Raw genomic sequence first — 17,586 nt, forward strand, 5'->3', positions numbered from 1 at the left:
TTGCATGTCCCATGAGTGGCCGCTGGCCAGCTAATAAACCTCTCTTTTTGTTAATTATAATTTCATGTTGGTGTCTGTGAATTGAGTGCTTGGACCTTACTTCAATTGGGGGCTCGTCCGGGATTCCCAGCGCTTAATCCACTGTCTTTTAAACTGACTGGCCTTGGGAGCCTGTAAGTCTGTGTTCCCATGAACACTCGAGCAGCCAACTGCCGGATGGGCCTGGTGTCCTACAGACTCTCAGGCAGCCGACTGCCGAACGGGCTCGGTGTTCATCATCTCTGGGAGACTCACAATGCCCCTGGAGCCCTCAGAGAGGTTTATTAAAGTCAGGTTTCTGTGTGCGCACTTCTGTTTGAACCTCCAGGAAAGCTGGATGCAGCTCTAATTCCTGAGTCCAGAGTCCCAGTGAGACGTCACTGGGCCCTTCGATTTTGTCCTCGGGCAATCAGGTCTCTGTGTCTGGACTTTATTCTTGTTTTGTTATGTTTCTTGTTTGTGACTGTTGTCTCTGTTTGTAACTGTTGTCTCTATCATTGCAACACAATCAATATCATGACAATTGGTCTTATGCCATTTTAAAGATTTTCAGAATGCAGTACGACAATCGCGCGACTAAGTAAATAAAGGTAAACTAACCAACTAACCACCTTCTGTTCCCCTGAGTAACCGACTTTTCCTAATTGTAGCTGGCCTTCGGAGGAAACCTTCAACCCCACAGTAGTGGAAAAGGTTCGGCAGTTCATCTATTGGCTCCACCCTGACCAGGTTCCATACATCACTGCCGGGTACCTCCTGGTCATGCAACAGCTGCCAGGATGAAAAAAACTAAAAAGCAAAATCATTCTTCTCATGTTCTAGCCCTACAGGAAACTCCCAAGACCAGGCCTCCCATCCTCCAAAACCCAACAGAGGATGACAAGCCTTCCCCACCATATCCTGTGACAGGTCGAGGACAAGGAGCAAAGGAAATTCTTAGTCCAGCACATACCAGAAGTGGTTATTCCTACCAGACCCTCCACCCCACTCTTCCCCAGTCTCCCTCAGGAAGTCTAGCAGCCTCTCACCAGCCACGGAGCCCAGATTCATCTGCAGGAGCCTCAGGGACACAGATGCTTGTTGGGAGCCAACATCTATAGCTACATGGCTGAAGCCTGTAAAGGCCCATCTGGAAGATCGCCTCTGACATAGGATATCAGTTATACCTATAATATTGGTGTGTGATTAGTGACCAGTGTGCATACATGGCAGTAAAACTTATAAGTAAATCTCTATACACCTGATGGAAAGTTGCATAGCAGAATTATTTTTTACGACCTTGTCCCTTCTAAGTTGTACTTCTTTCTAGAGATTTTTTTTACTTCTATTTCCTTGTAGACTGGTTAGTCAGCTCTTGTTCCCAAAGGCAGTTTCTCCTAGGATTAAGATTAGAAACTAAATTATCATAATGGTTTTATTGCCCTGCCCCTAGCCAGGCAGGATGTTTTTCTAGTTTTGTTACATGCCGGAACTCTGTTTGCTTCAGCCTGAGGTCATTGTCATGGTAACCGTGCAGCCCATTATCCAAGAGTGTGACAGCTACTATTTGATTTTTAGAATAGACTTGTTTGGATAAAACATACATTTAAGACGATACAATTTCCATCGAAAAGATTTAAACAGTAATAAGAATTCATAGAAAACTTTTAAGTTTTGTTTAAGTTTTTAGGTTTCCTTTTCTCAGATTATGACTTTGGTTCCTATTCCTGTAGGACAATTTTAAGATCCTTTGATAAGTATACCAAAATTTTCCCAACAGTGCTGTTTTTGCTTCTGATATAACGATGGGAAATTTTACACGTAGCCATGTATTGATGTACTAGGAAAAAAGATTTAAGTTTTGGGTTGAAGTCCAATCACTGGATCATATAAAAATTATAGTTTGGACATATGAAGCTCATGTGAATTGTAGTAAAGTTTGGTAGTTTAAGAATAAGTTTTAACTGAGTTATAAGGCATTACGTTAAATCGTAATAGGATAATAGTATAACTAACAGCTAAGTCATTTAAGTAAACTTATATAGCATAGTATTAAGTTGATAATATTAATCGTTAAAAATATTTAGAGTCAGTGAATTTGGATTGAACCTAGAGTTAACTCAGAAAAGTTTTTTGTATTAATCAGGGTTTAGAACAAAGAGTATAATACGAATGATTTATTGAACACTCTGGAAGACATTTTGAACAATTGAAATTGTGCACCTGTGACCTTGATGTGAGTTTTGTGAAGCACATCAGGCATCATGGAGTTCAAATTGTTTGCTCGAAACTTGCAAGTCTCGTGATGGTTTTGTGATGCATGGTTTGTGAAGCACGGAACTTGTACGCCCTAGCAAGTGATTATCACACTGCTGGAGGGTATAGAAAATGGTATATAAGTTGGAAAAGGTTTGAATAAAATCGGCTCCAGTCCTGATCGGACTGTTCCCAGAAGAACTGCCTCCGAGTGGTCTTCTCGCCGTCTCCTGATTCTCCGGTGCGGGTCCTAACCCACCCTTGGTCAGTGCTGGTCACCGACAGATGCTGGCAATCCTTTCCCTGCGACAAGCCCCGGGGAGGCACGCCGGTGGAACGGGAGCCCAACCCTTTATGGTGTAGGCCCATTTTTCTACCAGTAACCTTTACAACTGAAAGATCGAAGCCCGCCGTTCTCAGAAAAACCCCAGGGTCTCAGATCGCGACCAGAAGCCATTTTCTTCACTCATCAGCCCACATGGGATGACGCCAACAACTCCTCCAGGCTCTTTGTACCGTGGGATAAAAGAGGGCCGAGCCGGCAGGAGGTGAGAAAGTGGATCCGGGGGCCTGACGGCAGGCCAGCAGAGCAGGTGCGCCTAGAACGTGTCTTCCCCTCTGACGGGCCAAGCTGGGACCCTAGCACTGATCACAGTCGGGCGCGTCTCACCACCTTTCGCCAGACTCTGTTGGGAGGTCTTCCGGCCACTGCTAGGTGCCCCACAAATTGGTCTAAGGGGAGTGAGGCTGTTCAGGGCCCACAGGAGTCTCCCACGGCTTTCCTGGAACACCTCATGGAAGCCTATCAGGTGAATATCCAGACAGACCCAGAGGCTCCCCCAAACTGGAGAGCATTAGTTATAGCTTTTGTCTCCCAGTCGACCCCTGACATAAAAAAGAAATTACAGTAAATCGAAGGATTGAAGGAAAAAGTTGATCAGAACTAACAGAGGGAGCCCAAAAGGTATATAACAGCAGAGACTCTCTTGAGGATAAACAAGCTAAGAAAATGGCTAAAGTAATGGTTGTGGCTTTGGAGGAAGCAAGGCCAAAACGGCAGGCAGGGAAAGGCAAAGGAAAAGGTACCGAGAGAAGGCCCCCTTTGGACAAAGACCAATGCACATACTGAAAAAAACCAGGACATTGAAAAAAGAACTGCCCTGACAAGCCACCATGGCCAGGGTGTTCACACCCACCAATGCTGCAGCCTACTCCAGGACTCCAATTACAGACTGACTGATGGGGCCAGGGCTCTGTCAATACTCCCCCCACATTATTCGATGAAGCCCTTCATCGAGATCTCCAGGCTTACCGGCATCATCACCCTGAAATAACTCTGCTGCAATACATAAATGACCTACTCATAGCAACTGAGTCAGAAAGAGACTGCCTGTGTACTACTAAGCATCTGCTAGGAGAACTTCAAGCCCTTGGATACCAGGTATCAGCAAAAAGGCCCAGCTCTGCATGCCCACAGCTGTCTACCTCAGGTACATCATCCAAAAAGGTAGGAGAACTCTGTCTGGCCAGCACATCCAGGCCATAGCTAATATTCCAGCCCTGAGAACCAAAAGGCAAACCAGGAAATTCCTGGGGACTATGGGGTATTGCTGGCTATGAATCCCAAAGTTAGTGAAGCTCACTAAGCCTCTCTATAACATTACAAAAGGGCCAGAGGACAAATTCCAATGGACTTGGGAAGGGGAACAAGCCTTTTGGGCATTAAAAAGTGCTTTAATATCTGCTGCAGCCTTGGTCCTACCTGACACTGGGAAGCCCTTCCACCTCTTCGTGGATAAAAAAAAAAAAAAAGGAATTGCCCAGGGAGTCCTAACTTAAAAACTAGGCCCATGAAACAGGCCAGTAACTTACTTGTCAAAGAAATTAAATCCAGTAGCATCAGGATGGCCAGCCTCCCTGCGGGCCATTGCAGCCATAGCCATACAGGTAAAGGACTCAGACAAACTAATTCTGGGGCAGGATTTAATTATTACAAGCCATGCACGTGGTGAAAGCAGTCCTTTGAGGGGCCCCTGATAAATGGATATCCAATGCCCGAATAACCCAGTGTCAAGCGTTACTTCTGAACCAGCCACGCATCAAGTTCCAGCACACCACAGGCCTGATCCCTGCCACCCTGTTGCTGGAAGGGGACTCTACCATGGTCCTCCATAACTGCCCTGAAACTACTGAATCTCTCCAGAAACTGCAACCGGACCTAACGAATGGTCCGTGAATGAAAGCTGACCCTAACTTTCTTCTCAGATGGCAGCAGTTTCATGCAGGATGGGATAAGGTATGTGGGCGTGGTGGTAGTTACACTGCAGGAAATTCTAACGAGGCACTTGGCAATAAAAAAGAAAATCAGACAGCCAAACAGGCTGCCCGCCGCAATGTCACCTGTTTGCTGGCACTTCCTCCCCTGGTTCTATGTGAGCCTCCAGCTTACACAGAGGAAGACCTCCGTGCTGCACAAAAATTAAATGCAACCACAAATCCAAACGGATGAATGCAGCTCCAGGATGGTAAAACTTTCCTTCCTCGAGTCTTAGGACAAAAGCTCCTGCGACAACTCCACAAAAATACCCACTTAGGAAAAACCAAACTAACTGAGCTCATGAAAAAGGAGTTCTACTTACCTCACCTGGAACAGCTAACCCAAGAACTCATCCAGGGCTGCATAACCTGTCAACAGACTAATGTCGCTAAGGTCAGTGTATCCACCCAGGGAGTCCGAGACAGGGGACTAACTCCTGGGAGACATTGGGAAATAGACTTTACAGAAGTTAAACCTGGACAACATAAATACCTATTGGTTTTGGTAAAACGCCTTCTCAGGATGGGCTAAAACATTTCCTACAAAAACCAAAACTGTTTTTGTAACAATTAAAAAAAACTCCTAATTGATATCATCCCGAGGTATGGTCTACCTATTTCAATAGAATCAGACAATGGACTAGCCTTTGTCTTCAAACTCATGGAGGCCATTGCAAAAGCCTTGGGGATAAATTGGAAATTGCATTGTGCTTACTATCCTCAAAGTTCAGGGCGAGTAGAAAGAATGAATCAAACACTTAAGGAGACCTTAACCAAATTAACCCTAGAGACTGGCGAGGGGTGGGTAACACTCCTTCCTTATACCCTTCTAAGGGCAAGGTGCACCCCCTATGTTGAGGGGCTAACCCCCTTCAAAATTTTTTTCAGTCAGCCCCTACTGCTACTCCCCAAAATTGGTTTAGAAAATGCATTCAAACTGTCTAACCATAATTTACTTCAGTTATTACAGGCACTCCAAAAAGTACAAAAAATTGTGACTGAAACTGTACAGACTGCCTTCCAGAAGTCGATTCCAGTAGACCCACACCCATTCCAGCTCGGAGACCAGGTGTGGGTAAAAAGGCACAAAACAGAGGCTCTAACCCCAAAGTGGAAAGACCTGCATATAATAATTTTAACAACTCCAACTGCAGTAAAAGTCAGTGGTATCCGTCCTTGAATCCATCACTAGCAGTTGAAAAAAGCAAACACCCAAACTAGTGAGGAGCCAAATTCTTCAGTAACATGGAAAGTCATCAAACCAGCCACCAAAGAAGATCCTCTAATGATAAGACTTTTGCGGGCCCTGGTCTCTTAACCCTAATCCTTATAGGCCTCCCCTCGTATGAGGCCTATCAGCCTCATCCACGGTGTCACTATGCCCTGGGGAAACTACTCTTGGGAATTAAGAGACACTGTCACTGGGACTATAGTCTCTGCCTATAGCAGGAGTGGGCAACCTGTTTTTAATTTTGACCTCTGTAAATTATGCCCTGATTTAACCCTGGTTCTATAACCCCCTGTACGAAGAGTCAATGATTTAATTCTAGGAATAACTCAAAGGGGGGAGTGTGAAATGGCTACTTTAATGAAAAAACAAATGTTAAAAGCCTAGTACCTAGAAAAAATATGGCAACAGTTACGTTCAGAATGTTCTCTGACCTTTCACACAGTAAGCCTGCAGTTTCTCAGAAAAACAGAAAACAGCACCTGCTGGCTATGCTTGATTGCCTAACTTGCTTCTTCTTCTTCTGTAAACCCTGCTGGCATTGCTTGATTGGCTGTTATCTAGGCTACCAGGATGCTGTGGTTTGGCCCACTTGAAAAAATGCCAAGGAACTGAAACTTGGCAGGTTGTGGCTTTGGCCTACTTAAGGCAGGCCTGCTGCAAGGTGGGGCCCTTGTCTTGGACTTGCATGTCCAGTGAGTGGTTGCTGGCCGGCTAATAAACCTCTCTTTTTGTTAACTGTAATTTCGTGTCAGTGTCTGTGAATTGAGTGCTTGGACCCTACTTCAGAATCAGGTACCCTTATTAGTGTTGTGTACTCCCCTCACCTCCCTCCTTCCCTCTCTCCCCTGATAGTGACCTGCTACTGTCAGTTCTTTTTACGTAATATGATAAATGTTCAGAGTCCACTTATGAGTGAGAGCATGTGGGACTCAGTTCTTTGTTTCTGTGACAGATCACTGAGTATGATGGACTTCACATGGACTCTTAATCCCCATCTCTTGAGTAGAGTATTTTGACCTGTGTAGAATGTTGAGCTTCCCTAAAGAAACTCCATCTATCTCAGAAGGAGCTGGTCCTGACCCAAGTCCCATTGTCGAGGAGAGATTCCCAAAGTTGTTAAATTTGTAGATCCCTTAGTGTCTCAGTAAGTTTTAAAATGATGTTCTTAGACTTAAAAATATATCTAACAGTTCCCTTTATTAAGCAGAGAAGTTATATTTGATGAACACATAGTTATGGCTTGCCAATGTAGCAGACATTTGAAGAAACACATTGAAAAAGAAAATATTTTATTCTTAAATAAATATTTACATTTAAATTACTTACTAATGGGATGTGAGAGCCTACTGGACACTGTCACTACACAATTTCTCAAATGTGAGAATGAGATTAGACTCTACCACCCTCGATTTCTATTCCACCTTGATTTTCATGTTGATAGATATAATGTTGCAACACTATTCACAATAGCAAAAACATGAAACCAACCGTACTGCCCATTGAAACTGAACTGGATCAAAAAAATGTGGTATGTATGTACAATGAAATATTATGCAACCATAAAGAAGGACAAAACATGGACTTTGCAGCAACTGGGATGGATTTAAGTCTATCATACTCAGTAATCTATCACAGAAACAAAGAACAGAGTGCCACATATTCTCACTTATAAGTGGACCCTGGACATTTACCATAAAAATTTAAGAAAGAGATTGGCAGTAGTGGGACATTGCTGGGGTGGAGGATGGGGGACACAATATCAATAAGGGTACCTGATCTCAAACCAGGCAAAGTGGAAACCAAAGGGAGGCCCGAACTTTACCTATACAACGTCCACTTGTATACAAATCCTGAATTGTACCACACACCTTTAAAATTAAATTAAATTAAATTTTAAAAAGAAGGACATTATATACTTTTAATCGTTGTTTGCTGGATTATTATTATTATTATTATTATTATTGGAGTTGAATTCTCACTCTGTCACCCAAGCTGGAATGCAGTGGCATGACTATGGCTCATCACAGCCTCGACCTCCTGAACTCAGGTGATCCTTCCACCTCAGCCTCCTGAGTAGCTGGGACTAAATGCATGTGGCACCATGCCTGGATAATTTTTTGTAGAGACAAGGTCTCACTATGTAACCCAGGCTAATCTAGAACTCCTGGGCTCAAGCATTCCTTCCACTTCAACCTCTAGAAATTCCAGGATTATAGGTGTGAGCCACCACATCTGGTCACTGTTTGCTTTAATGCATGGGTCAGTAAATTATGGCCTGTGGACCAAATCCAGCTCATCGCCTGTTTTTGTATAGCCCATCAGCTAAGAATAATTTTTATGTGTTTAAATGGCTGAAAAGAATTTTAAAGGAGAATAATATTTTGTCTATAAACAAATAAAATGTCATGGCATGGGGATACTTATTTGTTTACTTTATTACCCAAAGCACTCCCATCATGTCAAAACACAACAACAACAAAAATGGAATGAAAACATGGACTTTGAGTTTCACACTTTTAAGGTATAGTAGTGACTGGGCACGATGGTTCACGCCTATAATCCCAACACTTTGGAATTCAACACTGAGTTTGAGACCAGCCTTGGCAACATGGTGAGAACTTGTTGTCTCTACAAAAATCAAAATAAAAAACAAATTATCTGGGCATGGTGGCATGTGCCTGTAGTTCCAGCTACTCGAGAGGCTGAGGCCAAAGGATCACTTGAGTCCATGCAGTCGAGGTTGTGGTGAGCCGTGATGGTGTCTCTGCACTTCAGTCTGGGTGACAGAGTGAGACACTGACTTAGAAAAAATGTTCAGTAGAGTGTTGATCATTTTGCTACTGAATTAGAGAGCAAAGAATTGTATTTGTGATAAAATAACATTATAGTTATGCTAAAAATGCTTTATGCATTATTATAACCAGGCTAAACATGCATCACAATGTTTCCAACTCATAGGTAAATGAGAATACTTAAGATATCTTATCACAGCATCTTATCACAGCAGGATTTTTCACAAAAATAAACAATGAAAATGATAGTAAAAGCAAAGTTTCCAAATGTGACTCATTTGTTAAACAAGAAAGAAAAACTGTTTAGTTAATTGCATCATGTTTTATTGGCAGCCAAAGGATTGTGTCTAGAGAAAACAAACTTGTTTAAGACTATCAGCTTTTCAGCAAGAATAGTTTCAAAGAGATGAGGAATTTGGGAGCAATAACAATATAAAAAAAAAAGCAAATGATTTTGAATAGTTTCTCTTGGTTCTTGATGAGTTGACAGATGGTGTCAGTACTGTCTTGTTGTTATTTATTTAAGGAGTCCATTCTGAGTTTAAAGTGATGAAAGATTAGCCTCTATGAGTGCTCTACTTAGAACACTTCTGATGAGAATATGATCAAACAAGTTGAGAAAACACCAAGTACAACCTGAAGTGGAATCTTATAAGATGTGTTACAATTGATGATGGTAAAATACGTATGGAGTTGAAAAAGTCTTAACTGGACAAAAGTACAAAGCTTGTGAAAATGCAAAGTGGTTAAAGCCTATGGTTATTTATTTTATCATCAGCAGGTACTATGCAGAAATTATTTGCATAAATCATTTGTTATTGAACTTATAATTTCAAAGTTAAATTTCATTTGTTCTTACAGATGTAATTATTGTCAGTTTTGTAAAATGCCAGAAATAAAAGCTGAATTTCTGACTTGTTTTACCACATAGCAGTTTGATGGCTCATCAGAGCTAAAGTTTTAGGGTCAAGAACAAAATATCTTTGAATGAGAGGAACTATCCTCGACCACTATTATGGAACATTGCATGACTTCGGAAGTTAGTTTTTATTGCAGACTTGATAACATTTTTGATGACTTAAACCTAAAATTACAAAGTAAAACACTGCTTATGTGTGAAACTTACATTGCCATAAAGTAATTTGAACAACAACTAATGTTATTTGAATCACAAATAATGTCAAGCTACTTTGCACACTTGCAGTGATGTCAAAAGTTGAAGAAGTACGACCTGTATACTGACACAATTTTGCACTGGATATAATTTATAAGCTCAAACTACAGTTGTAGCAGCAGGTTTTGGACTTAGAGCAAAGGAAATTTCCATATCTCAAAACCTACTTAACTGTAGATTTGTGGAGCGCTCACCAATCTTCTAATGGAAGTGATTCATCTGCAGTGTGGTGACATGCTAAAATTACCAAGAGAGGAATTCAATACAAATTCTAAAATATCCTTTTCAAGTGATGAACGTCTTCAATTTAAATCATATGGTTATGGATTTATATCAATATCTAGCAATATAAATATCTAGTAGTTCCTATTTGTGAGAAAAGACATTTTCAAAAATGAAATACATCAAATCACATTGCAGATAAACAGCAACATATGAACATTTGCAATTGATTTTGTGCTAGGAAACACTAATTTTGATTCTCAATTAAGTGAAACATTACCCACTCCTTAAAAAAGAATTTCATTCTTTTCAATAGTAGATTTATATTAGAAAAAATTATTCAATTTTTATTATGTTTTTGATTTCATCAATAAAATATTTATGTTCATTTGTTTTATTCTCATTATATAGTACTTACAAAATATTCTCAATTTTACCTCTTGGCCTGCAAAGTCTAAAATATTTATTACCTGGCTTTTTACAGAAGTTTGCCAAGTCCTGTTTTAATACATTAAGGGATATGAGAAAATAGGCTAGATATATTTGGCTTATTATTCTTACAATGGAAAATTACATTATCAGGTTAATCACTTGACCATGAGTTAGTCACTTATTGCTAAAACATTAATAAACCTTCATATCACAGCAGGCCAATCAGGTTATGAGAATGTGTGTTCTGAATCGGAAGTCAGGCAGAGGGTCAGTAAACAGGAAGTCTGTAGGAAGGACAGGACAATAACTGAACAACAGGGGTCAAAGACCCAAGTACCAGGGGCCAGGTCACAGTGAATCAGAGTCCCCAGCACAGATGAAAGCTTGGTATTGAGCCAACATTTGGTTTATGAGCTGACACTTTGTTCCATGAAGGGAGCTGGATATGAGTATGATAAGTCTGGGGTTTAGAGTTGAAAGAAAGGATCACTAACTTGAGTAGGGAATGACAAGTGGAAATTAAGCGTTGGTGGAAGGGAAAAGGGGCTATGGCTAGGACACGGGACCCTGGAGAGGGTGAGGAGAAAACTTACATGCCCACTGTAGTAAAATCAAACTTTAGCACTACCCTATGGAGAGATGGCCCAATCATCTTTTCTCCCTGTGTCTCCTCTCCTCCCTCCCATTTCTCTCTCTTCTGCAATTTTGTTCCTATTTTCTTTCGTTAAGGAGAAAGTTAAGACCGAGTTTTAGAAAACCATTGCTTCTCTACCATGCCTCATTTGATGTATTTTGCTTCCTAACCTGGCAAGTACGTTTTGAGTGTATTTGCTGGACTCGGCCGAGACTTGGTGTCCTGGGTCATTGTTTTGAGGTCAGAGTCTGTGGTAAAGTAAGATCTTGGGAGGAGAGGAAGAGCTATCTGCTGGGCAGAACTCGAAGACTAGGAGGGCTGCGTGGAATGAAAACTCCAACAGTGAGCAGGAGTGACAAAGCGACAATCCAGGCCAGACAGGCAGAGATCAGAGAGACCAAGTCAGTGACCAGATGAGATACAAACTCAGAGGAAGCAAGGCAGAAATGGGTAAAAGTGGTCCAGGGAAATGAGGAGATGTGACAGTTGGAGACATGGTTATTAGGTGGTAGGTTAGACACACGTTTTCTTAGCCTTGGACTCAAATCATAGCAGCCGAGAGTTCTTGTGATCAAACTCTTGCATCATAGAAAAACATCAACAACAATGTACCCACAAGCATTCAGCTCCCATCTTTCCTGGTAGGGAAATAGAAGTACATACGTTTCCTCAAACACCCTCAGTGAATTTATCTTTTCAGAACACCTACAGTTTCCAACCAATTGTTCCATATCCCTCCTCAATGAATGACTTGTACAACTCCTAGTTATTATTTAAGAGTGGGTCAACCTTTCTAGAGAAAACTTGGCAACATGGAACCAAAGTGTTAAAAAAAAAAAGTGGGGCCAAGTCTGGCCAGAGGAGCCACGGTCTTGGAGGCTTTATCAGCCAGGCCGCTAGCGGTCCTTGCAGGACATATGGTGGGTGTTGGGGTCTTCTGTGTTGCCACCGATCACGCCGTGGCTTGGTCTGGACCGTGCTGCAGCCCCTTGGAAGCTATGGGCCCTTGGAGCCTCTTTAGTGCCAGACTGTGGGCTGCAGGCAGCTTCATGGCAGCAGGACACCAGAGCCACCAGGTGGACTCTCCCTGGGAAACTTTGCTGGCTTGCAGCAGCTGGACAGCGTTCCTTGTTAACATCTGTCTGCCAGCATCGTCGTCACTTCATTTCCCTGTGGTGGCAGGGTCTCAGCTCAGAATTCTATATAGAAAAAGCGCTTGAACCCCAGTCTTTTAATTACTTCAAGACAGACAAAGCGCCTGTGCTTGAGGCGAGTGGGCCTTTAGGCAAGATATCCCTGCCCATTGGGATATGTCGCCGGGCATTCAGCTATGATGATGCCCTTGACAACCCTGTGCTCATGATTCCTCCTCCATCGGACATGGCAGCATCCCTTGGAAGCCAGTGATTCCAGAGCTCGAGTACCAGCACCTCACCAAGATGGAGGAGGGAGAGGCCAGTGTGTCCTCCCCTGCCATGACCCTGTCACTGGCCATTGACAGTACGGACCAGGGCCCAGCGGTGAAGGCCAAAGCTACCCATGCCATCATGAGTTCTCTGATCACAAAACAGACCCAGCAAAGCATTCAGCGTTTTGAGTGGCAGGCAGAGCTGAGAGATGCTGGCTACACACCTCACAAGGACCTCACCTATTGAGGAGAACAAGTACCTTCGAGGGGCTGAAGCACTCCACAAACTCAAGCTACAGAGCGGAGAGACAGTAAAAGAAAAGAAGCAGCCTGCATCCGACCAGTCCATCCTGAGAAACAGTCTGCACTCCTCCCCCAAGAGGCCCAGAGGCTGGTTCACTTCTGGTTCTTCCTCAGCCTTACCTGGCCAGAACCCGAGCCCCATGGATCCTGGAAATGGGGAGCAGGACAGACCTGAGCCAGATAAATGAAGCCTCTTTGGACTAAGATCCCTCCAGAGGTATGATTCAGGAGCTTTTGCCATCCAGACCTACCAAGGAGCCCAGAAGCCGTCTCCAATGGAGCTGATCCACGTCCAGGCCACCTGGATGGCTGAGGATCCAGCAACTTTCAGACCCCCCAAAATGGATGTCCCGGTGATGAAAGGAAAGAAACCACTGCCACGGGCCCATAGTCTCAAACCCCGAGACTTGAATGTGCTCACCCCCACCAGCTTCTAGAGCCCTGTCTCCCTTTCAGAGATGGTGGAAAGATTGTTTCCTGCACCCATGCCCCTTCTGCCTTGGTTCTGACATAGGAAAGAAACGTTTTTTTAAAAAGTCTGTTAAACTGAGGTCAGAGCTGGAGACATGATTGGTTTTTGAGAAGCATTACTGCAAAGCTGGCTGTTGTATGGAGGAAGCCATTTTGCGCAGCTTTTTGCGTTTGTGTTTTGGAGCTGGAGTATTACTCTGTCACTCAGGCCAGAGGGCAGTGGCTTGCTCACAGCCACCGCAGCCTCTACCTGCTGGGCTCAGGTGATCCTTCCGACTCAGTCTTCCAAGTAGTTGGAACTATAGGCATGCGCCACCACGGCCAGCTAATTTTTTGATCTATTGTAGAAACGAGGTCTCGCCAAGTTGTCCAGGCTGGTCTTGAACCTCTGGGCTCAGGCAATACTCTTGTCTCTGTCTCCCAAAGTGCTGGGATGATAGGCGTGAGCCACCATGCCTGGCATTTTTGTATAGCTTTAAAGGAAGACTATACCATCCCAGCTATGACCAGGGCCTCACCTCTTGTATTTTTTTTTTCATTTGCCCAAGACAAGAGTCTTGATCCCAAAACCAGTCTTCTCGATCCTTTGTCCATGGACAAATCATGGTGTGCAGGTGCTCACCAACTAGGTGCAACAACACTGGCCTTGTTTGTGCTGGCGCCGCATTTCTGCCTGGTCAGGAGCCCTAGATCTGATTGAGACCTGATGCAGACAAGCCAGGCTCGGCAGGGCCCTCTGTCCAGGCTGAACCTGGAGTCTTCCTGCTTTGGGTGAACCAAGCAGGTCACTGCCCAGTGCTGTTGGGGCATGCTTCTCTTTTCCGTCAAGAACAAACACTAGTCCTCAAAGCCTTTCTTGCACTTTAACATGAGATTAATTGAACTCCTCTCAGGCTGCAAACTTCCTGAGGGAGAAAGGCAGTCTACTGATTTGGTCCGTATAAGTGAGTGTTACAATTTTTAAAGTCAGAGGACAGTGGCTATTTGGGTTGTGCCGTCCTGAGGCTCACGGACACTGTCACTTTTTTTTGCTTTCCTTTTTCAGGTCAGGGTCTGAAACTTTTTTGGCAGGGAGTGGAAGAATTGAGAGTATCTAAATGAAGGCATTTCCCACCAGCACGAGCCTCACACCTTTATGCAACTTCCCTTCCTGAGGAAAGGCAGTCAGGACACTTCCCTTCCGGCTTCTTCCCCAGGTACATGAGAGTCATTGCCTTGAACGCTGTCTCAGGTACCTGTTTTGTGTTCGGCAGAGTACCTTGTCTGCACAACGCTGACTTTTCCACAGAAAGGTTAGAGTCTCAAACTATCGGAACAGTTCATGTATTTGTGTCTTCTGATATGATCTCTTGTTTTGATAATAAAAATCCTTGCCACTATTAAAAAAAAGGTGCAAGTCTCTGCACAGATTACCTTTTAGTCTTTTTTTTTTTTTTTTGGTTGGAGTCTTATTCTTGTCCAGGCTGGAGTGCAGTGGCACGCTCACAACCACAGCAGCCTCGACCTACTAGGCTCAGGCAATCCTTCTGCCTCAGCCTTCTGAGTAGCTGGAACTACAGGCAGTTAATTTTTTTTATTTATTCTAGAGACAAGGTCTCGCCAAGTTGCCCAGGCTAGTCTCAAACCCCCCGGGGCTCAGGCAATCCTCTCGCCTCGGCCTCCCAAAGTGCTGGGATTACAGCTGAGCCACCGCAGCTGGCCACCTTTTAGTCTTAAAGGAAAAGTTGTACATTTATAATTGGAAAAATCTGGCAGACAACATGTTAACCAAATGCCAAGTGATAAAACTTACCACCAACCATAGTAGAACAAACGGACATATGTCTCCTGATGTGATACCTTGAAGACACAATGTCATCTGCTAAATACTACCACCAAAAAAGTTTTAACCGGAATCTAATCATGAGCAAACAAATCTAAATTAATTGGCCTTCTGCAAAGCAACTGGTCTGAGAACTATCCATTTTATGAAAAAGAAATCCGGGGTAACTGATCAGGTTAGAAGAGGCCACAGAGACATGACAGCATGAAACAGTGTAAGATCTTTGAATGGCTTGTGTATAGAAAAAAACAGAAAAGATACTTTGGGAACAACTGAAGAAATTTGAACATGGTGAGCATACTAGACAATAGTATGACATCAATATTAATTTGTCTGAGTTTGGTAATTTACTATGATTATGGAGCATATCCTTGTTTTTTGTTTTGAGTCGGAGTCTTACTCTGTTGCCCAGGCTGGAGTGCAGTGGCATGCTCACGGCCACCACAGCCTCGACCTGCTGGGCTCAGGTGATCCTTCTGCCTCAGCCTTCTAAGGAGCTGGATCTACAGGCATGCGCCACTATGTCCGGCTATATCCTCATTTTGAAGAAAAAGGTGAAATGTCACGGGGAGTGAGGAGGGAGAGAGTGAGAGAATGAGGGAGAAGTAAACCTGAATATAGAGAATTGCTATGAACTGGTGATTCCAGATGAAGGATACAAGGATACTCCTTGTGCTGTTCTTAGAACTTTTCATAGTTTGTCATATTTCAAAACAAAAAGTTGAAAAAAGATGCAGTGGTTTATACAATAACTCTACTTCTATGAATTTATTTAGGAAAATAGTTATACAGTTGCAGAAAGATGTATGTATGAACACATTTATCTTAGCTTTGCTTGTAAATGTGAGACCTGGAAATAATCTGAATTTCTAGCAATGGAGGATTGGTTAAGCAAATTACAGTGCTGCTTTTCTAAATATATGGTTGAGAATATTATGCATTCATTAAAATTAATTTAAAGGGTACTGTTACTTGACATGGAAAATATTTGTAATATATTACCAAGTGAAAATCAATTGCAGAAACATGTGGTTTCTAGTTATACATCTCAAGAAAGTACATGCATATTCATAAACATTTAAAATATTAAAGGATGGGCACTGAAATGTTAATGGTATTTTTTCTGAGTCTGGGATTAAAAGTCTCCTTTTAGAGGAAATGTCTTTCTGTATTTTTTTTAAAACAATGAACATATATTGCTATTCAATTTAGAAGAAAAAAATCCCTTTAAATATAATTAACATACTTAAGGATTATTTACAATATCATTCAATTGTAGATGTTTGGGTCTTCTGTGCTATTTAGAAACATTGTGGTTTTGTGTCAGACCTCCTGAGATTTTTATGAAGTTATATTTGAATACATATATGAAGCTTATGCAGTTTACTTATTTTTCCCCCATGGCTGCCCACTTCTTTCTGGAAGCTGCTGCTTGGTATCTCAGGCTTGGGAAAACACATGCTGATATGCTGTGGTTTATTAGTGCTGATGCTCAGAGAAACAGAAATATTAAGTGATGCTTAACTCTTGGTACTCAACTCTCTCTTGGGGAGTTGGTGCCAAGAAGGGAACATGAGACATATCCAAGTGCAATGGTTTCAGTCACAAGGCATTCCTGACTTGATTTAAAAAAGTGTTGCTCTAGAGTGCACTAAATTCCCAACAATGAAGAAGGAACTTCCAGAGATTTTTCTGAATCCCCAAATTTATAGATACTATTATAGCAATAACTCTGCCTACCCGTGTTCATGCAGTGGTGAATAGATCACAAAACTGTTTTTCTTCTAGAGATGGTGGAAGGTATCAGGGTAAACATTTAGACAAAGATAATACATGATATTAGTGATGCTAATATTAAATCAAAGAAGGAAACAAGAACGCCATCCTCTCTTGCAACACTTTTAAAAATCCTCTATGATAATAAAATATTGTACCAAGGGAAATAGGCTCCATGTCCTACCCCACCCCACCTGAGTATGGCAGCTAAAGGATGATGCTGTCGTGAGGAATGTGTCCTTTCCAGGACCCTAATAGTCATCTTCAATAAGCCAACTGACATTATTAATGAGATTCTCTATCTGTGCCTTAAGGGAGAAAAGATTATGCATATTTCTTTGGAAGAAAATGTCAAGTTCATATGTCATATCAAAACCCCCATTTTAAAAAGTTTTTTCCTTAAGATTAAAACAGTAAGACTCTGTTTTGTGATAAAAAATATTTCTTATAATAGCCCTTTTACATTTACTAATTTAAAAGTTATGTTTTGTCTTGGTTGCATCATATTATTTAATAATGTTTTGCTTTCTGTTTTTGTTTTAAGGATACTATTAAGACAATTTAGCAGTTTCTCACAAAACCAAATATATTCTTACCATACGATCCAGCAGTTGTGCTCCTTGATATTTACCCAATGGAATTGAAAATGTATGTTCACATAAAAACCTACACATGAATGTTTAGAGTAGCTTTATTCCTTATCTCCAAAACTTGGAAGCGAACAAGGTGCC

At 42.2% G+C, this 17,586-nt stretch overlaps 1 pseudogene; it reads left to right on the top strand.

Moving 5' to 3' along the window:
- The first annotated feature begins 10,989 nt into the window (after window positions 1-10,989).
- On the top strand, window positions 10,990-13,223 carry LOC103269511 (annotated as a pseudogene).
- The last annotated feature ends 4,363 nt before the right edge of the window (window positions 13,224-17,586 follow it).

This window comes from Carlito syrichta, unplaced genomic scaffold (genome assembly GCF_000164805.1).
Source record: "Carlito syrichta isolate Samal-C Ts95f unplaced genomic scaffold, Tarsius_syrichta-2.0.1 Scaffold309283, whole genome shotgun sequence".
NCBI lineage: Eukaryota > Metazoa > Chordata > Mammalia > Primates > Tarsiidae > Carlito > Carlito syrichta.